Genomic DNA, 27758 nt, shown 5'->3' on the forward strand with positions numbered 1-27758 from the left:
TCATAACATGTTCATATGATGTTCATAACATGAACATTTAAATCAACATTCATAAAGCATGCATGTTTTACATTATATTAAGATGGACTACGTCATTTTACTGAGACATTTTTCAAAATAAAAGTTCTCATTTTTGTTTTGGAAAAATTACTATTTTCAGTAAAAAGCCTAATTTCTGGATAGCCAAAATAAAAATGACATAGTTTTATACCTGAGGTTAGTACCTTGACATCACATTATCATACTAAGATTCAGTAGAATGACTGTTCCTAAGCATATTTAAGAGTAATTTACTGTCTATGTAGTAAAGTGACATGCAAAGTAACAAATACTTAAGACAAAACAGAAATTGATAGTATAGGTAAAACATGCCTGAGCATCAAAGCAATTAATGACCAAAGGGATAAAGAGAGGTCTTTTTATTTTGGCTCTGGGAAAAGTGGGAACTTTTATTTTGAAAACTATATCTCTGTATATTAACATTATGTAAAATGTATACTTGTATATAAATGTTGATTTAAACATTCATGAGCATGAGCATCGTTCATAAATGCTACTTATGTCAAATTGTATAATGTAGCCTGGCTTAAATCTTATGAATTGTAAAATTAAACTCAACAGAAAATGTTCAGTTTTGTTTAGCCAGGCTGACTTGGCAACCTAGGTCATTTTTTAGGTCATTTTTTCAGCACTATGTCACTGTGATATACAATGGGCTACTAAGTCAGTTATTATAACATGTTAGATGTTTTCACCCAAGTGTCAAGACACAACCTAAAGTCATAACTCAAATGGTATGAACTTGACATTAAAGTTGGCAACCGCAACCTAAATGACAAATGATGCCTGTTGGAGTAAGTGTTCATAAATGTTTGTGTGTGTCTATGTCAGTTTTTATGAAAGACTTATGTAAGATGTTGTGAAACCTTACAAACAAAACAAGTGTTACCCTTAAATTCATTTAAATGTTACGGCTTGCCTGAATGATTAGCATAATAATCAAGTATTTGGTCTTTATGTTGGTATACATTTCTCTATTTATCATTTCAAAGCTTCACCTTTTTTTCAAGGCACAAAAATTTTAGCCAAAACACAGTTTATCAGCAAAAGCATCTGAAAAGAGCAGTTAGTGTTAAACAATAGAATAAATGGTAAAAATGAATGAATTAAAGTCGGTTTATCATAGCTGGTTCATTGACATCCATGCCATCTCGCCTTAGCTTTCCAAATAGTCACTGAAGCTAAAAGAGTAGAGATTAATGAGAATTCACCGGAAAATAAAAACAAACTGCAAAGATTGAAATGAGAGTCTGGTGCACCATGGAGGCTTGACAAGTTTGATGAATCATTTCAGAAAAATGCAAGTATAGTTCTGCTATTCTGAGTACTGGAAAGTATTTGGAGTACCACTAATTAGGCCACATGCCTAACATCATGGCTGATTTCAGTACAACTGAGCCTCTAATGATTGCAAAAATACTTGGTGGCTCTGGTAAAGGCTGATGCTAAAAGTGTGTGTGGTGAGCTCTGGCACTGGTGGAGGAGGAGAACAGTGGTGCAGCCGGCAGGCAGAGGTGTCTAACGCAGGAGTGAAGCTCCCTCTAGACGGCAATCCTTTAGGCCACAGACTGAAAGATGCGTTCTGCAGGGTGTCTTGCAGTCTGAGCTCGAATTCTAATTCATTACACCCTTAGCATCTAAACATGCGAGATGCACTATACAAGTGTATAGTATAAGTGATTCATAACAGCATTCCATTATAGTAACATGCAGCATGTGTGCACCTGACTATAAATACATTATCGCAGCACACAGGATGTATTTCAACTGCAGTAATGGACATATTAAGATTTATTATGAAACTACAAGTGTTTGTACTTATTCGGAAATACCAATGAATATTCAAAGCCTGGCAAATGCTGTTCAGTCTGTCCCTAAAAATATTTCTTAACTTTACCTTAACTTTACCTAACCCTAATCCTTAAACTTGACTCAGAACCTAAACCTACACCTTGTCCAAACAGCAAGTGACACAAGTGAGTGACAACAACAAAACCAAAGCACTCCCATTCTGATCAGTGGAGTTGTCTACAGTAGCTGCTGAGCACTTTTTTGATGGACTATTTCTATTTTAAATGCATTGCATCACATCTTTTTGTCATTCCACCACAGAACGGAAGAGGAGAAACTCATTCATGAAGAGGAGAAAAGGAAGGACCTCTATAACCCTTCATAACCCTTCATAACCCTATCATTCATGCCTTGTATATGCTTAAACTTTCAGAACCCCCAATTTAAAACACCTTCCTGTTTTCTTCCTGAGCACAATTATTCCAAAGACAGCGAGCCCCCCAAAATGGATATCCTGAAGTGTCAAAGGTCAAGGTCAACATTTGCGTGCACTTGATGATAATGGCTTTGACATAAGAATACAAAAATGTTCTCAGCAATTTCCTCAGTCTGAAATGGACAGATTTTAGAGAAAGGCCTGTGTTTTGCTGCGAGCTTGCTAAGCAAGCACAGTTAATAAGTGAACTAAATTCACCTTCTCAAGCAAAGCTATGACAGAGCATATTACATATTGCATATTACGCAGCAAATGCATGGCATAAAGTGGCTTTAGCAAGCTACACAGCGATTAGCTCTATATCCCCTGACTAACCAACACTTTTCAAACCTGCTGCACTCCTCCCAGGTGAACCACTGACACCGGAGCAAATTACGTAAACTCTGAGGCTCGAATTAGATGAGAAAGCGTTCAGCAAAACCAATTCTAATTCCCTCAGATAGGCTTTATTTTTATGTGATTTTTTTTTCCTAAGGTAGGAGGGGTTAGTGCTATCTCCTGCTGCCTCTATACCTCCGTGCAGGAGTGCAGGGATAATGAGGAGAGTTCCAGGAGCCACACTGACATTCTGCACAGAGGCAGAGAGAGAGAGAGCGAGAGAGAAAGTGAGAGAGAGAGAGAGAGAGAGAGAGAGAGAGAGAGAGAGAGTGAGAGGAGCCTTAAAAACATCAAACGTAAAAAAAAAAAAAAACATACACACACAGGCTTATTCCCACAATGGATTAGAGCTGAGGAAATGTGCATCTAAAAATGGCATAGTGCAAAATCCTCCTGCTCTAGCAAGAGAGAGAGCAAGAGGGTGAAACTTTAACTCATTACGCTTATGCTGGCAGGGCGTCGGGGCAACAGAATGGGGAGGTTAATTATCTTTCTCATCAGGAGCAAAGGCTTTTGTTATAATCACAAAGGAGAGAGAGAGAGTGAGAGTGAGAGTGAGAGTGAGAGTGATAGAGTGATAGAGAGAGAGAGAGAGAGACTCCTTGCAGACATAAAACTTGTGCATTGCTGGATTAAGTTTTCTGTTAATGCTGGTGAATTCGCCCATTCAAACTTGCAGCCCATTGTAGAAGCATTGTCAGGTGTAAAAAAACACATCCACCTCCTGTGGCAAAAGTGACAAAGAAAAGAAAAAATCTCTTCTCTTGGTTCCAACTTTCTGACCGTGTTCAATACACTGGAGATTTAAGGTAACACTGAATGCAAGACAACCTTCAAAATAAGATCTCAACCTATCCCAGAAACCTGAATTGTCCTCACTTTTTTGAAATAAGAATTTTGATGTAGTATAAAATGGTTGAAGTTTCAAAATGGATGTTCACTATCCAGTTCTTACAGTGCATTTATGGACGCTAAGCTGCAAAAACTGATTCATTATTTTGTGATGTCGTGGAAACTAACACACCTAGAGTGGAGTCGAAAGGTCTACCACATCATTATTCTTTTTCACTTAAACCTGGAAATAAACAACAGAAAGCTTCATGATCTTGAAACTTTTAAAGCAAAGAAAAGCTATGACAATTAAATGAATAGGAAAAAAAAACTATTCTGCAGGTCACTATTCAAACTGAAACAAATTTGTGAAATTGATTGATCTTATTTCTTCCATTACATCTGCTAATCAGAGGAACACAAACCTATAGTGCCCATGCCAGCTTAAACACAAGCTGTCTTTAAAACAAAAAGGGGGACAAAGATTCTACTTTTCAATCCAACTGTTATGCTAATAGCCTCATTTGTTTAACAAAAAACCTGAATGAAAGCAAAATAGAAGCATTTTCTCCAGAGGTCCCAAATCTCTGGACTTCTCTGTACATTTGCCTATTCAGCCCACAGCAGTTTAGCCCCACCCATTCATGTTTCAGCCTGGACTGCTTCATGTATGAGACACAACACAGGGATCCAACCACAACAGAGGCTATTTACATAGATCTGTCTAAAATGTCCAAAAAGGATAAATAATCCAGTAAAGCGAACATTCTTACAAAATAATCGTTGAGTACAGCAGTTGTTCTTTGTGACTATAGCTGTGTGTTAGATATGATTGTCATGACATCAGCCAAATATCAGTCAAATATCAGTCAAAAAATTGCTCCTGGTTAAAAATGAAAACTGCCAAAGCTAACAGTGTGCACGGAATAATGGGATGAGATTAATCCGTGGCATAGCATAGTTTTGTCAAGAGGGAAGACAGCGCTGTTATGAATCACTCTAAACCAGTGGTCAAAAACCCTGCATCTGGTGACCTACCTTCCTGTGGAATTTAGCTCCAACCCTGACACCACCCAATTAATCTAATTACTACCTTCAGGAGTCTTTCATTAGCTGAATGAGAAACGTTAGATTTGATTTTAGCACAGTGGCCCAGTATTATACAGGACTCTGCTGCCTTGCCCTGCTCATGGTGTGTCACTGATGCTAAGTTCCAGCTTTCGAAAGTAACCTACCTAATGAAGTTCCTCATGTTAATTGTTAATGATGTTAATGAGTTGTTAATCTTAATTGTTTCAATGACCATTATTTTTGCAAACTCTTCTTGCACACAGAGGACACATGAGCACCAATATCTCTTTGTGGAGCAAGGACAGCGTCTGAGCCCCAAGCGCTGGCAAGAGCCAAATGAGGACAGTGTCTGAGCTTAAAGCACCAATGAGAACCACAGGAAGCGCACAGTGCCTAAGACCCAAGCAGCCAAGAGAGGCAGCATGAGGGCAGTTATCTAAACACCGATGAGAGGCGCAAGAGACACCATGAGAATGGCCTCTGAGCCCCAAGTATCAACGAGAGCCGCAGGAAATAGCTTGAGGTGCCCGAGTGCCAATGAGATGCAGCCTTAGGATGGCATCCAAGCACTGATGAGAGCTGCCAGAGATGGCGTGAGGACAGTCCCCAAGACTTGGGCACCAATAAGAGCTGAAGGAAGCAGCATAAGGATGGTATCTGAGAACTGAGTACTAACATTAGCCACAGGACATGCCACAAGGAGCTCACCTCCTTCTGACCCCAACTTCTTCTGCAGCAGGGCCACTGAACTACACCTGCTATTTGACCCTGGTTGCTGGAGATCGGGGTTCAACGAGCCCTCTCTTTCCGTCCCAGGTCAGGTGCCTTTAAAAGCAGCAGAGAGGGAAAACAGAGAGGGAGACACATAGTCAGCAGGACAAAGAACAGATTGCTAGAAACTTACTGTTCAATAAAGGACCAAAAAGTCTAAGTGGAGAAAGGCCCCGGAAAAGTAGTGGGTTCTTGGTTTATTTGTATTAGTTGAGCATATGTGAGTTAAAAATAAAATGGTAGCTGAGACTGTACCTTTGCCTCCTGCATCCCTCCTCTTCCTTGGGTGGTGCTTCAGTGGTTGTTACTCCTTTTTTGCTTGTGGTAAAAAGTATGCCAGTGCCCCAGCACCCATAATGGACAAAATGCCCCTGTATTCAACACATATTGGAAAAACAGAGACTGAATTAGCATAGTTAGTTAGCAGCTTAGCGCCTACACGGTTGCTAATCAACGAGCTGATGCTGAGAGAGAAACACTAGGGAACACTAATTAGCACCTACAAGTGTATAGGCTATGGGCTATCGCTGGTTAGGAACTACATTCTTTTTTGTGTTTACATCTAAAATATTTTTGTAAACACAGGAAAACATATGGGCAATAAAGATTTGCACACATTTTCCAAAAAAGGTCAAGTTTAAATTATAGTATATACAGGCAAAATACCAGAACAACATTACAGATAGCTCCAATTAGAGCTCATCTATGACACATCCAGAGAAAGCAGGGCAAAATAAACCCATAAAGATATTAAGAATTAGAAATATTAAAAGAGTATTATAGATTGATTGCATAGGAACAAAGGAAGTATTGAAAACAAAAAAAATCCAGTACTTTACATTATCTAGTAAAGAAAAAACTCACATATACTCTAATTTACCTGGTGTGCATTATGTGGCCATGCTCTCATCCACCTCACACCTAATGTCGCCGCCATGTACAATTAAGCACTTGCTTATTATGCTCTGGGCCCATAATAGCCCCTCCATTGAGACCTCTTTTATAAATGACCAATGCCTGGATAGGACAGCTCAGATGGGAATCAACTCTAATGTCAATCACTAAAAATTAAGCATGTAATAGTGAGTTTTCAATGATAGCAAGACCCACCAACTAGTAATATCAGACACAGTTATACTACTGGTGAGTGAGCAAAACTGGCAATGCCATGTAAAAACTTCTGTAAGGCATAAAAACATTTCAACTTGATATTGTGCTTTGTCATTGTCACATAGAGCTGTTACAATTTATTTGTTTGTCTACAGCATCTTCAAGGAAGATAAGAAAAAAGTCATCCTCATATAGAGAATCATTTTCTGCCCCATTTTGTAGTCAGCAGCATATACTTGTATTAGGAACTCTGGGCCTAAGCAGTTCTTCTGTGCACATTTCCCTCCTCAATGTCACTGTATCCTTTACGAATTATGTAGTAAGTAGACAAAATATGCTTATTGCTACATCAATGCCGAGTAAGCAAATTCTACTAATACTGTTCTTCAACTCTTTTCTAGATCAACGCTAGCCAGTAAAGTAGTCTACTACTGCCAACTCGATTAAATCACCACCTCTGACAAAACTTGCTGGTCTGCATGGGACATTTTGTTGAGTTCAACAGGTAGCAGCATTAGCTTGCCAGTAGCAATACTCATATTTTGACTTGACCTCATAATTCAAAGGATCCAATGACATTCAGAAGAAAAACGTATGTAGGACAAAACATATTGCCTTTATAAAATTTATCTAATTTACTATATCACATTGATTTTCCTGATCAAAAACGGCTTAGACCAAAGTTTGCTGGGGTATGTCACCAACTACAAAATGAGGTCATCATACATTCACAGCTGTACTGTTGTTTTCACATACATTGCACTGTTGTTTGCAGACGCACATTTTAGTGTTTTAATCACTAATATACTATAACAGAACAGCACCGTGCCTTGAACTGGCTAACTGCTTCAAATGAACAGGGAGAAATACCAGACAACCAAAAAGTGTGCATTAAAAAGGTGCATAAGACATGCAGTTCAGAATGAGATTTCCCCATAACACTGGATCTTACGGCTTTTTGTTTTACCAGTTAAGAATCTATTTTTTATTATACATGGGTTTCGCCAAACTAAACAGGCCATTTCTGATGCATGAGTACTTGACAAACTTATGTCACAAGCCAGTGGTTTTGCTCAGCATGACTAAGCTCTTTGGAGTAGTGGGCGCATTTGCAAATGATAAACATACCATGTGTGTTGTTTTTATTACTGTTTCGCCGCATGCACCCAAATAGAATCAGAAGTAAAACTACGTGCATTCCAGGGCACAAGCTGACACAGCATGCCACAAAGTTTTTACCTAACTTTTCCACATCTCTACAGATCTTTACAGATTTTATATGCCAATAAGGGGCCACTCAACTATCTTATGTGGCCAAAAGTATTTGGACACCCCTGTCTGTTTATTGAGTTCAGGTGTTTCAGCCAAACACATTGCTAACAGGTGAAGAAAAATCAAGTGCATAGCCATGCAATATCCATAGACAAATTCAAGCAATGGAATGGGTTGTACTGAAGAGTTCACTGACTTTAAACTTGGCACTGTCAAAGGATGCCATGTCTGCCACAAGTCAGTGTGTACAATTTCTGCGCTGCTAGATCTGAGCTGGTCAAGTGTAAGTGCTATTGGTGTGAATTAGTTGTGTCTATGAGCAGCAACAGCTCAGCCACGAAGTGATAGACCATGTAAACTGACAGAACAGGGATGCTGAGTGCTGAAGCACATGGCACCTAAATATCACTTATCTTCTTTTGCCTCTTTTTGCATCACTACAGAGTTCCAAACTGCCTCTGGAAGCAGCGTTAGCACAAGACCTGCATTGGGAGTTTCATGAAATGGGTTTCCATGGCAAAGGAGCTGCACATAAGCCTAAAATTGCTGTCTGAAATGCCAAGCATTTGCTGGAGTGCTGTTAAGCATGGGTCACTGGACTCTGGAGCAGTGGAAATAGTCTGGAGCAATGAGTCAAGCTTCACTACCTAGCAGTCTGACAAATCTGGGATCGTAGAATGCCGGAGGAACGCTAACTATCGGAGTGTATAGTGCCAACAGTAAAGTTTGGTGAAGGAGGGATGATGGTCTGGGGCTGTTTGTGGTGTGGGCTAGATCCTTTAGTTCCAGTGAAGGGCAATGTTAACATATTTTAGACAATTGCATGCTTAGAAATTTGTGGCAACAGTTTGGAGAAGGCCAGTGTCTTTTCCAGCATGACTTTGCCCTGTGCTAAAAGCGAGCTCTATAACGACATGGTTTGATGAGTTTGGTGTGGAGAAACTCCAGCGGCCTGAACAGACCCCTGATCTCAGCCAAACTGAACACATTTAACGTGCATTGCAAGCCAGGCAATCTCGTCCAATGTCAGTGTGTGACCTCTCACATGCTCTTTTGGCTAAATGGACACAATTTTCACAGACACACTCAAAAATCTTGTAGAAAGCCTTCCCAGAATAGTGGAGACTGCGGCAATACCTTATAATTGAATATAGTTTTGCAATGAGATTTCCAAAAATCAGTCAGGAGTCCACATACTTCTGGCCAAATAGTGTAGATCCCAGACCTAATGTGGGAGGTGGAGGCTCTTTCAGGCATGAATTAAGCCTTCTGAGCTATAGTGTCTGGTTATTTTGATGGAAATGGGCTTTTTGCTAGTGTTGTGCTTGTCCAACCTTGAAAAAGCAGCAAGAAAAGTCATATTTCTGGGTGGAGCATGGACTGGTGTCAATTAGCTGATGAAATATATATATAAGTATATTAAACCAAGGAACATGCAAAGCATATGTACGGCCTTCCAGGTGTGATATGGCCAGGCTATCGCAACAGAGAGAATGATGACAAAGGACAAACATGATTTCTTCTTCTTAATAATTTGTCTAGTGAAGTCTAAACTTTAGAAATTGAGATGCAGGATGACTATTGACTTCTTTTTTTTCCTTGCATGTTGTATTGTGATGAAAACTCAAAAAAAGTATTTAAAAAAAGCAACAATTATTATTAATTCTCAGTCCATTTGTTTATGGTAAGTTAGAAAGCAATTGGTTAGAAAACTAGTATATAGGCACTAGGGAGCAAGCTATGCTCCTGAGTAGTCCCCATCCCCTCTCTTTTTCTTAAAGCTCACTAGCTCTTCTGGTGCAGTGTTGAACACATGCTAGAAAGCTGCATGGCTAACTATTTCTCTTGTTTTGCCGGTGGGTATAACAACGTATACTGTAAAACGTAGAGCTAAACGTGCCTATAAAGTTTTAAAACCATTATTAGTCATTTTGACCTCATTTGTTTAGCAAAGTCCTCATGTAATAATGTGGTGGTTAGCTTACCAGGAATGGGTGGCTTAACATAAATACTGATATAAGTCTCTCTCTGTGTGTGTGTGTGTGTGTGTGTGTGTGTGTGTGTGTGTGTATTTGGTTTCTTTAAAAATGTTTTTGATGAACTTTTGTACTGGTGAAACTGTGATAGAAATGGTGAAAAAAACAAGCTTGACTGTTTATTGAATGTGAAACCTCCTCTTTCAAAGCTCAGGTTGGTTTTCCAGTGCGATGCTGAAAACATGCAAGAAAGCTGCACGGCTGACTGTTTGACTTGGTTTGCAGCTTTACAGGAAATAAAAGAGAATATGAAGTTTATTCATGTGGAAGCCCTTCTTTTTCCCATGTATGCAACACAGGATCTAGAAGAGGGACATGGCTGCAGCAGAGCTACAAACAATGAACAGACATAAGCAAAAGAAAAAAAGACATACAGCAAAAAAGGGCCTGCTGGGCTTCTTTATAGAGTCGTGGATTTATTTTTGCTCCAGCTTCTTGCCTGTGCAGTTGTTTTGTTTCTTGTGTAGGTTTATTTAGCATAAAGCTTCACTCTAAGCCTTGATCTCTTGGCTGTTTTAAAAATCTTCCATTTGGGCAGAGGGAGGTGTGCTCATTTGCATGAATTTAATTATCTTAGCTGATTCTGTAGCCCATTGCTGAAATGCAGATTGAAAAATGTTTTGACAATTGACAGTTGACAACATAAGGTTTAAAAGGAGTGCTAGAACATTGATATTAAACAGAGTACAAGATTTTGTTTCATGCAGAAGTTCCTTCAGTCCCTAAAAGGGGAAAAATATTTTTAAAAAAAAACATAATGCAGTACAAAATAATACAATTTGCTTTCTTCTCAGAAGCCATTTTCTCCACAGACCAGACTGTTCCCTAATTCACAGGCCAATTTGAATTTGAAAAAACATATTTTCATTAATTATCAAAAAGGAATGTCATTATGAAAATGCATTAGGATGTGTATCATGTTTTCTTCCAGGAACTAATTAGAGGAAGCTCCACCATGTGCTATGGTAAAGGACACACAGTCGTTAGGTTATTGATATTCTGCTCTGGGCTCTTGAACTCCTCACCCTGCTCCTTCACAGAGACACTGAGGCATAAACGGAGGAGATGGAGCAGTCTGATATGATTAGGCCTCCATTCTGAGGCCTCCTTCAAAACATTAATCCAATTAAATCCTCGCTTAAACCAATCGTTTAGTGGCGAACACAAGAAAACGCACATTACTGCAGCTTTGGGCAGTGCTAACAGACCTCTCTCATGAGCTGCTCTTTGGTTTCTGCTCCCGACCAACATAATAATTAGTTTGGCAATAGAAAAGAGCAAAGACAAAGAGCAAGGCCCATACACGATGCCATTTCTGCTTTAATTTCACATTAGTGCATGGAAATGGCCAAGAAATTGTCAGGCTAAGATACAGAGTCCCTCACAGGCCAGAGAGAGACAGAAAAAGAAATAAACAGAAAAGTAAAGACAGAGACAGACACCAAGACTGAGCAAAAGAGAGAGACTGAAAAAAATGAAAGAAAGAGAGAGATAATCATGCTATATGAAAGACAGATATGCGGTTTCCAATTCCTCCCATTCCACACGTTAATCCATTTTACTGTGACCAACACTGCGCAACTGCTCTGTGGCAAGATTTTAATATAAAGATAAAAGAGAACAAAATCTCAGAAACACTGCCAACAATTGTACTGCATGATGCAATTAAGCTGGTAACATTACAGCATGCTCTGTGGCATGTTCAGAGCATGGGGTCAACCCTACCTACCAGAGGAGGGCAACATGAGGTTGACCTCGATTTCAGATAAAGATGGCAAGAGAAAAGGAGTGCATGTGTGTCATACAGGCCTGAATACTTGAGCCCTGCACTGAGGGGTCCAGTAGACCAGAATAATTCTGCCATATGAAACGAGTCTGGTGTGGATCTGTTCCAAATACATTCTACATCTTTTGGCCACCACAGTCTGCCCATACAAAAATATACGTGTTGCTTACCAAAAGATTTGTGTGAATAAATAAGAATATATGGTTATGTAAGAATACAGCTGTTTTCAAAATACTAGGCACCCTGATCAAAGTTTTTTTTTTGTACACAACAAGAGGAATTACAGAGTAACACATTTATGGTCATTTTGATAACTGCTTATTTGTGAAATGTAACAGTGGGGGAAAATAAAACATCTTTTATGTTTTATTTTTTACAATTCAAGCAAAGACATTCTGCACTTATTTGTGGAAAATGTCATATTGAAGTTTCTTGCAGAGGATGCCACCTTATTTTTTTTTTTTTTACAAAATAAAACAAAAAAAAAACAAAAGCAACAAAACATAATTTTGCTAGGGGTGTTCAAACTTTTGCACATGGCTACCACTTCTAATACTTTTCTTGATATTGTGCACTAGTGGTTAATTAAACTTAAAAACCTTGCTGTCTTATAATTTGGCAATATTATTATTTGATCTTTTCTGGCTTGACTCATGTTGAACTTAAATGAACTGAGTACTGAGGGAGAGACAGAAGGTGAGCATTAGCGAGAATGAGAGAGAGAGAGTTTGTGAATGTTTAGTCTGTTAAGAAGTCTAAAATATGGATTAAAACCCCCAAACCTGAGGCTAATACTGCGACTCCTCAACTCTCAACAGCTCCATCATTTATGCGACAGCCTGAATTCGCTGTACCACAACATTTCCGCTCTCTCCCACAAATGATCAAAAATAACCCAAACTTAATGGCAGCATTTAAGTCATTTGGCAGGGAGATGCACTCCTTTAATCGCAGAATAAAATTACCATAGATTAGTGAGCCTGCAAGGCTGCTTCATGCTGTAAAGGAGTGTATGCATTACAAATACAGCGCATGCTGGGAAACACATGTACACATCAGCCTCGTAATCAAATACACAATTCAGTCTTAGTCTGAATTTACCATTTGTCTGCCTTCAGTGTGTATTGGAAACACTGTGTGGAATATGACTTTGATAAGAAACCCTCATAAATATATTTTTAGGGGTTCAAGTTAGGGAATTTAAGGTAGATAAAATCATATGTCATACAGACATAAAACTACTGTATGTAGTATGCCCATCCTACAGAGGCAAGCAAGATAAGCCAGCAAGTCTGGCTTTATACACTGAAACTTGCGTGCAACTTTGTTTGCCTGAAACCATCATGGAACTACATTGCACTCAAATTGCATAATGTAAAGCATCCTGCAATTCACTTGAAACTCAGTCGCAACAGTTGCAAGTATCTCAACTTTGTGGAACAAGTTTCATGAAACAGCCTACCAAACGGCAATGTGACCCAATCACATTTAATACACAAGGAAATAAAACAGTTTATTGAACAACTGAAAAATGAGACATGTTTTCTGAGCCATGACAACAAATGTGAATTTCTCAAAGCTAAAGCTTCTGAAACCAGCTGCATTATCCAGCTAATTTTAACAGTTGTTTAAATTGATACTTGTACCACCTCTTATTTTTATTTATTAGCCTGATGTTATCATGATCTATGTAGGTAAAGAGCTCATTTGGGATCCAAACAATGAAAATGATTAGAGTATGGGAGATGCACTCCTTGAACTCCTCATGCTTCTAGGACAGGATAAACGAGGCATCAAGTAGGCTATATCCATCCATCCATCCATCATTGTTGCCCGCTAGTCCAAACAGGTAGCAGTTGGGAGAGCAGAGAATCCCAGATGAGCCTGTCCCCCGCAACTTCCTCCAGCTCATTCCCGGGGACCCCAAGCCGCTCCCAGGCCAACTTGGAGACATAATCCCTCCAGCGGGTCCTAGGGCGACCTAGGGCGTCTTGTCCCGGTAGGCCGTGCCTTGAACACCCCCACCGGGAGGCGTCCAGGGGGCATCCGGTTCAGATGCCCAAACCACCTCAGCTGGCTCCTCTCAATGCGGAGGAGTAGCGGCTCTACTCTGAGCTCCTTCCGGATGACCGAGCTCCTCGCTCTATCGCAGAGCGTGTGGCCCGCAACCCGACGAAGAAAGCTAATTTCCGCCGCTTGTATTCGCGATCTCGTTCTTTCGGTCATTACCCACAGCTCATGACCATAGGTGAGGGTTGGGATGTAGATCGACTGGTAAACAGAGAGCTTCGCCTTTTGGCTCAACTCCCTCTTCACCACTACAGTCTGGTACAGTGACCGCATTACTGCTGCCGCCTGTCCCAGCCTACGGCCGATCTCACGATCCCTCTTCCCGTCACTTGTGAACCTCGAGACCCCAAGATACTTAAACTCCTCCACCTGGGGCGGATCCTTTCCCCTTACCTGGAGTGGGCATGCCATCCTTTTCCGGGCCAAGACCATGGACTCAGACTTGGAGGTGCTGATCCGCATACCAACCGCTTCACACTCAGCTGCAAACTGCTCCAGCGAGCGTTGGAGGCATCCATGTGATTCCACCAAAAGAACAACATCATCTGCAAATAGCAGAGACGCCACCCTCCGACCTCCACACATAATGCCCTCCTGACCCCGGCTACGCCCGGACACTCTGTCCATGAATATCATGAACAAGAGTGGAGACAGAGCACAACCCTGGCGAAGTCCAACGCTAACCCTGAAAGAGTCTGACTTAATGCTGCGTATACGGACACAGCTCTCACTCCGAGAGTACAGAGATTGGATGGCCCGGAGTAGTAGCCCCGGCACCCCATACTCCTGGAGGACCTCCCACAAGATATCTCGAGGAACACGGTCATAAGCCTTCTCCAAGTCTACAAAACACATGTAGACTGGGTTGGTAAACTCCCATGCCCCCTCAACAATCTGTGAGAGGGTGAAAAGCTGATCCATTGTTCCACGGCCGGGACGGAATCCACATTGTTCCTCCTCAATCTGAGGTTCAACTATCGGTCGGAGTCTCCTTTCCAGCACCTTTGCATAGACTTTCCCAGGGAAGCTGAACAGTGTGATACCCTGATAATTGGCACACACCCTCCGGTCCCACTTTTTAAAAAAAGGGACCACCACCCCTGTCTGCCAGTCCAAGGGTACTGTTCCCGAGGTCCATGCAATATTGCAAAGGCATGTTAGCCATGACAGCCCCACAATATCCAGAGCTTTAAGCATTTCTGGACGAATCTCATCCACCCCCGGTGCCTTACCACTGAGGAGCTTACCAACTACCTCAGTGACCTCCACCAGGGAAATGGAACTTGACACCCCAGAAGCCTTTGGCCCTGACTCCCGTGAGGGAGGCACGTCTCCCGGATTAAGAAGTTCCTCAAAGTGCTCCTTCCACCGACCGACAATATCCTCATTCGAAGTCAGAGTTTCTCCACCTTTGCCGAATACAGCTTGGGCGCAGCCACCCCGACCCCTCCTGAGTCGCCGGACAGTTGTCCAGAACCTCTTTGAGGCCGAACGAAAGTCTTTTTCCAAGGCCTCACCAAACTCCTCCCATGCCCTGGATTTTGCTTCTGCCACCGTTGCAGCTGCCACCTTTTTTGCCTGTCGGTACCTATCTGCTGAATCAGGAGTCCTTTGGGCCAACCAGTCCCTAAAGGCCTCTTTCTTCAGCTTGACAGCCTCCCTCACCACCGGTGTCCACCAGGAGGTTCTTGGGTTATCGCCCCGACAGGCACCCACAAGCTTTTGGCCACAGCTACGCCTGGCCGCTTCCACAATGGAGGTTTTGAACAGGGTCCATTCAGACTCCATGTCCCCTACCTCCTCCGGGACGTGAGAAAAGCTCTCCCGGAGGTGGGAGTTGAAATCATTCCGAACAGGGGCCTCTGAAAGTCGTTCTCAGCACACCCTCACTATTCGCTTGGGCCTACCGGGTCTGACCATCAGTCTTCCCTGCCATCTGATCCAACACACCACCAGATGGTGATCAGTTGACAGCTCAGCACCTCTCTTCAGACTAGTGTCCAGAACATATGGTCCCAAGTCAGATGAAACGACAACAAAGTCGATCATTGACCTTTGACCCAAGGAGCTCTGGTACCATGTACACTTATGAACATCCTTGTGTTCGAGCTTGGTGTTCGTTATGGACAATCCATGCCTGGCACAGAAGTCCAATAACAACTCACCATTCGGGTTTAGATCGGGCAGGCTGTTCTTCCCAATCACGCCTCTCCAGGTCTCCCAGTCATTGCCAACGTGAGCATTTGAAGTCTCCCAGTAGGACTATGGAGTCTGTAGGCGGGACCCTTTCCAGATCCCCGCCCATTCGCTCCAGGAAGGCCGAATACTCTGACCTGTTGTTTGGTGCATACGCACAGACAACAGTCAAAGTTTTCCTCTCTGCAATTTTAATTCGCATTGAGGCGACTCTCTCGTCCACCGGGACAAACTCCAACTGCCTGGTCACCAGCCGGGGACTTGTGAGTATCCCCACACCCGCCCGGCGCCTCTCACCCTGTGCAACCCCTGAGTAGGAGAGAGACCAACCCCTATCCAGGAGTTTGGTTCCAGAGCCGACACTGTGGGTGGAGGTGAGCCCAACTATATCTAGTTGGTACCTCTCAACCTCCTGCACAAGTTCCAGCTCCTTCCCCCCCAGTGAGGTTACATTCCTTGTACCAAGAGCTAGTTTCTGCTGCAGGGGCTTAGGCCAACTAGGGCCTCCCCGCCATTTCCCACTGCCAATATGGCACTGCACCGCTCCCCCATGCTGGACCTTGCGGGATGGTGGGCCCACATGGCCTCCCCACTTTGCCTCTTCGGGCTGAGCCCGGCCGGATTACGTGGGCTGCCCAGCCACCAGGCGCTCGCCGTGGAACACTACCCCCAGGCCTGGCTCCAGGGGTAGGTCCCGGTGACCCTTTCCCAGGCAGGGTACATGATTTTTTATGTACCATATTCATGGAGAATAAACTTTGGATGTAGGATGAAGTAGGCTATAGTGGTAATGTTATTTAAACATTAAAAGGCTAAAATACATACAACAGATAAAAAAGCATACATAAAAATGCTTCAAATAGGCAAATTATGTCTATACAATATGTTGCAGGCAACTTACAACACAATACTAGTTGCATGTAAGTTACTCTGTGTAAAACCTAATGGGGATGAAGCAGTTCAAAAACCAAGTTGCAGACAACACTCCGCCAGTTCAACACTCAACTCCACCTTTCATGCCATTTTATAACAATTTAAGCAAGAAATATGTCTTTTTACTAACAAGGTTCCTGGTTGAATGTCATTTGGTCCCACTTGTGCTTAAGCCCTGTTATTGCCACTTGCAGCTAAATTTTTTCAGTTTTCATTTTTCTTTAAACTATTTGATAATGCTAGCTGTCCTTTATATTGTGTGAATACTTCATAATGAATGGATCAATAAAAATGGTCCAAAATCATTTGCAATTACATGAATATGCATAAAGAACCAAAAGATAGCTTTAGTCAAAATACTAATTTACTCTTGTCTGTTGTAATGAGCGTCCAAGTACAGTACATGTCCTAATCACCACCCTGGGTACAAATCCTTCATTCAGGGGAAAAGGCATCTACATAACTCAGGTCTGATTTGACCTTTTTTTTCTTTGCACTAGTTCTGTTCTTATTGTGGCTTGTACAGACAGCCCTCTATTCCCATTCTAATGAGAAAGCCTGGCCAGGCCGAGTTCCAACAGGACGCCCCTGGATCCAATTCGATTCCACCCAGTTGGTTATTAGTCTCCAGCAGCACCAGATGTGCATTCCTGTAAGGCACAGCAGCCACATCTGCATCTTGCGTGTGGAGCGCAGGATGAACAATTCCATCAGGTACGAAAATGAATAAAAAATTAACACAATCTACAACACCTGCTGACATTTAATGCATTTATCCATGAGTATTTCCGTTTTTCTATTTTCAGTCCTTTGGAAGTGCATATTGTCAGTTTGCTGTGTGTTCAGCTTATACAACAGTATTATTTAATTACATACTAATTACATTTTGATTCGATGTACACTCTGTATCAGTCATTTCTGTATTGTTTTTTGTTTCTTTCAATGTCAAGAATGTGACAAAAAAGTAAAGGATGTTTTTCCTTCTGTGAGACGACAGTGTTCACACAACAATAACTTTTCAAATCCAAATTATAATTAAACATCTCCACTTCTACTTACCAACACAAATGTATAAAAATAAATAGAAAGTTTAGGGTTATCTAAAATCTGCCCTGTCTACAGAATTTATCTCTTTGTTTTAATGAGAAAACCTCACTTTCTAAAAATATGGATCTTGATCTTGTAGGTAAACATTGTTAAAGTGTCAAACTAACCCCCCCCCCAAACAAACCCCCGTCCCCTGTACCCCCCAACCCGAGTCATGTTTAAATGAATTATGCATGTTTTTGTGGTACATAACCCCACACAAACATAATATGAAGTCGGCTGCTCCTTTGCAGCTATAACAGCTTCAATTCTTCTGGAAAGGCTTTCCACAAGGGTTAGGAGTGTGTTTATGGGAATTTTTGACTGTTCTTCCTGAAGCACATTTGTGAGGTCAGATGTCGCTGATGTTGGATGAGAAGGCCTGGCTCACAGTCTCTGCTCTAATTCATCCCAAAGGTGTTCTATCGGGTTGAGCTCAGGACTTCCACACCAAGCTCACTCATCCACGTCTTTATGGACCTTACTTTGTGCACTGGTGTGCAGTCATGTTGGAGCAGGAAGGGGCCGTCCCCAGACTGTTCCCACAAAGTTGGGAGCATGAAATTGTCCAAAATCTCTTTGAAGCTGAAGCATTAAGAGTTTCTTTCTCTGGAACTAAGGGGCCAAGCCCAACTCCTGAAAAACAGCCCCACACCATGATCCCCCCTCCACCAAACTTTACACGTGGCACAATGCAGTCAGACAAGTACCGTTCTCCTAGCAACTGCCAAATCCATACTCATCCATTGGAATGCCAGACAGAGAAGCGTGATTCATCACTCCAGAGAACACGTCTCCACTGCTCTAGAATCCAGTGGCGGTGCTTTGCACCACTGCATTAGACGCTTTGCATTGCACTTGGTCATATAAGGCTTGGATGCAGATGCGCAGCAATGAAAACCCATTCCATGAAGCTCTCTATGCTGTTCGTGAGCTGATCTGAAGGCCACAAGAAGGTTGGAAGTCTGTAGTGATTGACTCTGCAGAAAGTTGGAACACCTGAATTCAATGATTTGGATGCACTGTAAAAAATGAGAGGTCAGCTCAATTTAAAATGATTTAGTAACTGATTTCATGGCTTTACTTGAGTTGAGTCAACTTGAGGACACCAGAGTTCACACAACTCAAACTTGAGTTGAGTCAAAAATTCTCCATGCTACTGTTTCTAGATCTGCATCTCGGTTAGATAAACTAAATTGAATGTTTTTTTTTTGTTTTTTTTTTACTCGGTTTCCTTCGATCACACAGTCCCATCTGGCATATTCTCCTCTTGGGTTTCTGGATAATGGACAGCTGTGGTATTGCTGGGATTCAAACACAGAGCCTGCTGATTTTGGGATGAATTATTAGACAGCTGCACCACATGAGATGATGCACGCTTCAAAGTCAAAACAACAAATATTTTCTCCAGTGTATTAAATATTACACTAACCATGTCAGTGTTACTGCAGCGCTGAGAATGATCCACCACCCAAATAGTGCCTGCTTTGTGTGGGGCCATGGGGGTCCTGAACACTTAAGAACAGGGTAAGAGGGGGCTAACAAAGTATCAGAGAAACAGATGGACTACAGTCTGTAACTGTAGAACTACAAAGTGCAGCTATACAGTAAGTGGAGCTGATAAAGTGGACAATGAGCGTAGAAACAAGGAGGTGGTCATTATGTTATGCCTGATTGGTGTATTTGTACTAACATGTCATTTGATCATATTTGGTCTCATTTGTGCTTGGCAAGAGACATTTAAAGGCATGAAAGAAGTATTTAAAGGCATGTACCGCAATGGGACCTAGCCAGTTTAACTGGGGGGAAACAAGTAATTTCCAGTCATATCTCAACAGAGATCAGAAAGCATCAGTAAGCTGATAGCTAAGACAACTATGAGAACAAAAGCGTGCCACAGGCTAACAAAACCTCAATATGCCACCGTCTTAACCCCCCAACACTGAGCTTTGCAAGTTTCCCGCGTGTAAAATGCATACTAGCAAACATCAAGACAAGTCTCTTAAGTCACCTTTAAAAGAGCTGAGGAGCAAAAAGCTAAAGATTGGCAGGTGTCTGCTGGTGACACGAACTGGAAACATAAAGTTATCTCATCTCACGTATCGGCAGCAGCCATCACTCTTGACAGACAGATTCATATCTATCTGCCCCCACTGCCTCTGCCTACACCAGACAGCTGATATCTATAGCAAAAAGCCAGTCTTTGAGCAAAAGCTTAGGACCTACACAGACATACTGTTCAAAATAATTCAAAATAGTAGGACTTTATTTGTGATGATCCAGCTCATAACAACTGAATTCTGTATTAATACAGTGTTGTGTTGCCTGCACGAAGCACTGAGGCTATTAACAGATGGGAGCAGGCATCAGAATGTATATAAAGCAAATGGCCCACAACATTACTAAACATATTTTACATTTCTTCACAACTAGAACTGGCCTAATAACCCTGCAATTAACTAACAGGCTAGCAGGCTTGTCTATCAATATTTACTGTAAAACTGCAACATACAATGTGAAAATAGTTACATGAATGTCTTACAAAATTCAAAAATCTGTGTTTTTCTTAGATCAGCTAAAATTTTTATTAAATCCAGTGTGGGAAAACACACCTGCAACTGCTTAATGCTTAATGTAACATAGGAATTCACATAGCACATTCTGCTAGAAGAAATCTGTTGTTGTGGTATTTGGAAAAGAATAGCTACTTACAAGGTCAGAGTAAACACTATTATAAGAGCAGCCCTAACCAATCATGGCACACAACACCCCTTACCCCAAATCACTGTAAAGCACAGTCTTTTGTTTCCTATTGCTTTAATAAACACATAAATGTGTTATTATGCTGTTAATGGAGTAATCATTGACATTACATTGCTTGGGTATTTTATCACTGCACTTGTCATCATTTCATTAATCATTAAACCAGTCATTAAAACAGTAAATAATTATCTAACAAAACTCATTCATTTTTATTATTAGAATATTTGCACCTATAAATAATCTTCAGAATTACCTAAAGTATAATTGTAAACTGACTAAGAACATCATCCATCTCTGTTGTACAGGCTAACAGACAAAAAATACATTTAATACATTTCAAGAATGTTTTCACAGATGTCTGGGTTACATCTGGAAAACAGTAGGGGAAACAGAAGAACACAGTAGAGCAGCAACCCAAATTCAGAAATGAAAAATTTAGTGAAGAAAAAAATACTACACTGTGATCAAAAGCATCCTGTTAGAAAACCCAATCGCCTTGTACCGCATTGCATTATTTTGCAAATCTCTCGGTGCAAGAATACTGACAGTTCAAACACTGGATCTAAAAGCTTGGTCTGATCCTGCCTTATTCCAAACCTCTAAGTAATCAGTAAAAAACTAATCAAACAAATTCCTCTAAAGCATCAGAGCAGCTCTTTGGGAAAATTTGAAACAACTTAGCAAGCAGGTCAGTGGACTTCACTAAGCTTTCAGTCATGTCTGCCTTGTCAACATCTCAAACAGTCCCTTGCAACATCTCAAACAACTAACCTCCCCATTATCCAGCAGGCAGGTGGTGCATGGAGAAAAGAGAGCCATGAGGGCCTTTCATTGGTGCACAGCACAAATGGTTCTTCACATTGTACCAGACAAAACGATAAAACTGAAAATGTACTGAACTAAACCACCAAACTGATTTTTAAAGGAAGTACTGAGGACCAAAAAGCATTTTAAGAGAGAACTGCTACTTATTTTTGTATACTTTTGGGCAGGGGCGATTCTAGGATCAGAGCTTTAGGGGTGCTGAGCACCCAGTGACAGTGGATCATAACATTTGTTTGCCTGAGCACCTCTAAAAAGGGGCTAGACATGCCTAAGATTTTGGGCACAAACACAAAATACGTTTTTCAAATGACCATTTAATTTTTATGTGATGCCAACTGGTACAGTGTGAAAAAGCAACTGTCCCTGGCAGTTACTGGGATCAATTAAACTACATTAAAATGGCATAATTACTGCCAGCTCCGCTGAATCTAAACATCACTTTAATTAGAACCATTCCAGGAATGGGAAGTAGGATAAAAGGTCTCAACAAACAGATCAAAACAATCAAAACTAATTTTGGAAAAGATGTGAAAGTAAGTTACTGAAATTAATCTGGGCTACAAAGCCATTTTACATGTCCTTGAACTCTAGAAAACAACAGTGAGAGCCATTATCTCCAAATGGATAAAACTTGGACCAGTGATGTATGTTCCCAGATGTGACCGGCGTGGCAAAATTCCTCCAAGAGCATTGGAGGAATGATTCCACCATTAGACTAAGCAAGAACGGTATTCAGGGGAGAGTTGCAAGGCTAAAACCACTGCTAACCAAGAGGAACATAAAGGTAATTTAATGGTGTGGTGATGCTTTGCTGCTTTGAGACCTGGGTGACTTGCTATAATATACAGAACAATGAACGCTGCTTTCTAGTGTCTGGTCATCAGTCTATGATTTATATTCATGAAACTTTTTAGAGCAGGAATGCTGATCTGGGATCTGTTCCATTTAGAAAGATTATCAGAAATAATTTATGAATCTTTTCCTAGATCAACTACTCCCCTCTGAATAAGTTAAAAGAAACAAAATCAAGGTTTCAGGTGGCCTGACTTAAACCATATTGAGATACTTCAGTGGGATCATAAATGGTAAGCTCATACTCCAGTTTTTTGTATTAAAGCAATTCGGCAAAGAAGAACAGGCCAGAATTCCTCCACAGCAATGTAAAAGACTAGTATAGGAAGCATTTGGTTGCAGTTGTTACTGCTAAACTTTTTTCATTTAATATTTGAAATGACAATGTAAGTAGCTGTTTTGCATTTCCCCAAGTTCTCCTTGTCTAATACTGCAACATCCTTTCAATTAGCATAAAAATGGACAGTGATAAGAATACAATTCAGGCTTTAAGATGGCTACCAAATACAGTTGTCCACTATTGTCCACTATATATATGATGTTATATGTTATACAGTTTTAGAAACCACATAACCAAGACATTTTGACATTACTTTACATTTTAAAGCATGTGCGATCATTTAATTCTGTGGTTTGCACAATGCTAACTGTTGGATTGTAAGCCTCCATTGCTTGCTAGCTCCATTAGCCTTGTAGCGTCCATGCCAATCTAAAAAGTAAACTTGACTAGATTTAAAGTAGACAGAAAGTTGTCATCTTTTTTGGCTGAACCATTACATTAAAGTAGGAGCATTGCTGAACTTTGCAGTGTTGTGGCCCTGCAGGACAAGAGTTTAGCATTCGGATAGTAAGCAAAACAACTATGTAAGACCAGTTGCATCATTTGACCTCAATTCCATCTCATTCGTCAGACAGACAGGACAGGGTACATTGGGAATATGGCAAAAAGACCATCCTGCTTCTGCACGATTTTAAACCATTCATTTAAAAAAGTATCCAGAGTGCTCAAAATTGTTAATTTGCTAGGGATTTGCCACCTAACTTTGCCAGGAAAATGTAGTATAAAAAGTATAGCAAAGACAGGCAGAGCTGCCTCTGACTTTTTCTCATTGCTAATGAATATGAAAAGTGTGAAATGTGATGGCTAATAAACTGGATTGTCAGAGAAGAGCTGAAAGACTCCTCCAAAAAGATGCCAAATGGAGTTTTACCAAAATGGTCCCATTGTTGCCCATAAAGCTGTACAAGACAAGAATCCAGACACTTCTGACGCAGGTATAAAGAAATGCCTGTATAGTGGTATGGATATTCACTTGAGCGGTACCCGGCTCATTTTGTGCAAAGCATGGAAAGAGAGTAATAACAGAAACTGACACTTTGACATTGTAGCAAAACTTTCACAGGGTAATTACCATTCGCCACCGATCAGTGCCATATATTTCAAGTTTCAGAGAGATGACATGGCATACCAGAGCATCTATGCTACTTTCAGCTTCAGTCGCATAGAATAGCTGAAGATTTCAACTTTTGTTGGCTTTGAAAAGGAAAACCTTTGTTGAAAAGAACAAAAGAAATCATGCTTGCTGACAATTTCCCACACTTACTGGGTTTCAATCTGCTTCATTTCTGGGGACTCTTTCTGTAACAACTGGCTGAGTAAGGTTTTGTCCACAGCTCCCCCTACTGATGCGGATGAATAAAGGAATAAACACAATCTAAACCCAATGAGAGAAAAGCTCTGCTTTTGGCTTCATACAGAAACCCTAAAAGTTACTGCTGTTTCCTACTGAACCCAGCATCTCTTGTGCGACCCGGAAACCGATTTCATGATGCCACCTTACTGGCTGTCCAAATGCTGGAGGACACAAGAGATGCAGCTACGAACAGCCACTGAGGGGGCTTCCAACAGAAAAAACACCTAGAGTCAAACATGGAGCAATCCAGCTTTACCCAACATTCTGTGTTTTGTTAGTAGTAAAACAGTACAAAATAGTACAAAATAGTAAAAATAGTACAAATGGTACAAAACTACATAAAAGCAAATTGGCTGGATCTGTGTAGTAGCTGTGATTGGACTGATTTGGACTGATTGGTGATTTCAATCTGATTTTTGGATCCCCTTTAGCACTGCTCAGTAAGGCTTTAGCCACAGCTTCCCATACTGGTGTGGATGACCAATAAACATAAAATGAAGGAAAAAAACAAGCCGAAAGAGTGTAGAGAGAAAAAAATTCTGCTGATATCTTCCCACACCTATTAGAGATTCACTTGCTTGTCTTTCTTACATGCTCTACATGCAGTGCTTTCTGTCACAGCGCTGGCTTAGTAAGGTTGTGTCTAAAGCTCCACTTAATAGTCTGGATGATCGATTACTGAGCACCAATTCTCCTCACTACACATTCTCAGCTAATTCCTCTTACTACCTGTGTCTCGTGTAGAGATTAGTTGGCAGTGGACCAGAGGAGGGGTTTATTCACACATTAACAGATGTTGTTGCGCAGTGCTCTAGTTTCGTTCAAATATTCTGGACGGTCTGACTCATAGAAAAATCTCCCGGTACAACTGATAGGTATCCATGAAAAAGATACAGACCATGAACAATGTCTTTGTGGTTAATAGCTCAATTTCACACTCAAAATATGCCCCTTTGCATCCTCCTTTTCCCAACATAACAACAATGAGATTCATGGATGTAGTTTTCAGATAAGTATATTATCCAACCATCACCTAGGGTTTTGTGCCAGCCAGATGTTAATTTAAAATTTCCTGGCTTCCTAAAATTCCCTAAAACATCACAAATTCTCCACCATCCTGGGGTGTACAATGCAACAATATTGTTGCACATGCTTGGAGAAATTAATTTGGTGCAAAAAAAGATTAGAGTTGTAAGTTCAGTGGTCCTGCAGATAATTTGAACTCTGTCCAGATGTTTATAAACAAAGAGCCTTATAAACTAAAATGCTCACACGTTGTTTTGTTTGGGGTATTAATAGCATATGTAAAGCAAGCACTAATTTAGAATTTTTGCTCAAAGCTCAAATTTGCCAGTTGAAAAAAATTGTAAAAAAACAAACTTAAAAACAATCGTGAATCACTTTAATACATAGCATATTGGGTTATTTGTTGCTCATAAACTTTACACATTGCTCATTTGAAAAAAATAAACTTTTTACATGATACGTCCGCTTTTTTATGATTAATACTTTTATGAAACATTTTATGTAGTTTTTTTTATCTCAGTGCTAAAAATATTATGTGCCACAACACTTGCAGCTTTTATAGCACCAATGAGACAGCGCCACCCCATTTATTGTGTGGAAGACTGCATTATCAAACAAAAAAGAGCAGCCCCAGAAGAAGAATGGTCAAACCAAACGTTTTGTTGCTATTAAAGCTTATCGTCAGCACCACTACAGTGAGTGAATTAGCAGCCAAACATGGGACTCCCAAACACCAAGGGGCATTTCGTACACTGCCTACAGTGCTTTTACTTATGACAACTGCACCTCAATACCATATACCAATGTATATAATATTTGGAGACAGTTTGAGGGGATATCACCCAATCCTAATAGTATAACTGTAGTTTTGATAGTTTTGATAGACTATATATTTGATATGACTAAGGGACTTTGGCCTCTGTATCCTTTACAACCCAGTGAAACAAGAAGTCATGGAAGAGCACTTAAGATTTCAAAAGTTACTTAAGGTGACCATATATATATATATATATATTTTTTTTTTTTTTTTTTTTTTTTTTTTAAAGGACACTGGGAACAGGAGGGGTGGCAAGGGGCAGACAGCAGGAAGCAAAATGTTAACATGACAGCGAACCTAAATCACAGACATTTTAGACCTTGTGGAAATCCTGGACAGATGCATTGATAAATCTTATAAAGGAAACTGATAAAAACAGGACATCTTTGAAAAAGAAGACGTGTGTCACCCTAATAAAGGAACATGCTTCACTACACTGCATTTTGTCCATGAGATTTCACAATAGGTGTCACTCATGTGGTTTTGTTAGTTTTTCAGAAGGGTGTTTGTTTCCTTAGATAAAGTTTACTTACATTTTTATTCAATTTACTTCTATTCCTCTCACTGTTTTCAGTGTGAGATTGAGCTAATTAACCACAATGCATTCATTCCCATGACCATATTCTACCTATCTTTACAAAGGGTGCCAATAATTATGGAGCTGACTAAAGAAAAATAAAATGCCAAACTCAACGAGCACAGAGAGAAAATGCTGTCTTCCCACATCTGCTGGCTTTACAACCAAATTTTCTGTATCTTGTTTCCTTTTTGGATCGCTTAAAGATTTTGGCCACAGCTCCCCCTAACGGTGTGGATGAACCTAACATGAAAAAATACCAGCAGAGAGCACAGAGAGAAAAATTCCTCTGCTATCTATAGAGAAGCACAGCTCCTTTCATTTCTTCTCTCTTCTCTCAACTAGACCTTGAGATATGGCACAACACTCTTTAATATAAAGCCGAGCCGAGGCTGCTGACAGCCTGCCGACAGCTAACCCCCCTCCCCAGGCTGATGAGCCACTGATGGGATGTGAGGATGACTTTCTCTCTTGCTCCCTTTGACAGCTTCCCAATTACTGCTCTCCCAGCTACTTCCTCTGTCATTCCCACCTCCAGTTGGATGTGACGGGAACCCCCGAAAACACAATACCTGAACACAAAGCCAAACAAAGCCTGGAAATGACATTTTAATCCATTCTCTGCTCATTGAAAAAGTCCAGTCAGGGAGGAGTATTAATTAGGAGGCTGGTATGAATGACAATGATGGATATAATGGATGCTGTTTGCAATGACTCATCTTTTGTGGGTGAGCCACACATGAGAGCAGGGCTGTCAGTTAATAATGCTAAAACAGAGTGTTTGCTTTCCCTACAGAAGAACAATTCCTTGGTGAAAATATTCTCCAGAATATTTGCTCTTGCATAAAACCAATCAATAATCTTTTGGTGATTCAAATAGCACAATTAGGATGCATTAAATACTCTTTAAAAGTTTTGTTATACTACCCAAAAATATTTATGTAATTACATGTTTAATCATTGAGTTGCACGGTGATATTACATATACATTCAATTTACATTCTGCGTTGAGTTTGTTTGTTTAGACATGAAGCAATGATAAAAATACAGGAAAAAAGTAAATGATTTTCTTCTGGCAAAACAAGCCCTTATACGTACATCCAGAGGGAAACCCTCAGGGCCATGTAGGCCTTCAGAGGAGGCTTAATGATTTCTGAGAACTAGAAAAAGGTCTGTCTGTGTTTTTATTCATTAGATTCATGCTCATATTTAAACTCTGCAAGTATTCCAGCAGGGGTGCCTAATCCTAGTCCTGGAGATCTACCACCCTGCAGAGTTTAGATCCAACTCTAATTAAACACACCTAATCTAGGTGAT

At 40.7% G+C, this 27758-nt stretch overlaps 1 long non-coding RNA gene across 1 annotated transcript in view; it reads right to left on the reverse strand.

Annotated features, from left to right (window-relative positions):
- The window catches only part of LOC108441787, a 109871-nt gene that overhangs the window by 45756 nt on the left and 36357 nt on the right, over nt 1-27758 (reverse strand). The window contains exons 2-3 of the long non-coding RNA XR_005129724.1: nt 5654-5769; nt 5336-5452 (exon numbers count right to left, since the gene is read on the reverse strand). This is a non-coding gene — a long non-coding RNA (uncharacterized LOC108441787). The remainder of the gene's footprint in view (nt 1-5335; nt 5453-5653; nt 5770-27758) is intronic.

The sequence above is a fragment of the Pygocentrus nattereri genome, chromosome 26 (genome assembly GCF_015220715.1).
Source record: "Pygocentrus nattereri isolate fPygNat1 chromosome 26, fPygNat1.pri, whole genome shotgun sequence".
Taxonomy (NCBI): Eukaryota; Metazoa; Chordata; class Actinopteri; order Characiformes; family Serrasalmidae; genus Pygocentrus; species Pygocentrus nattereri.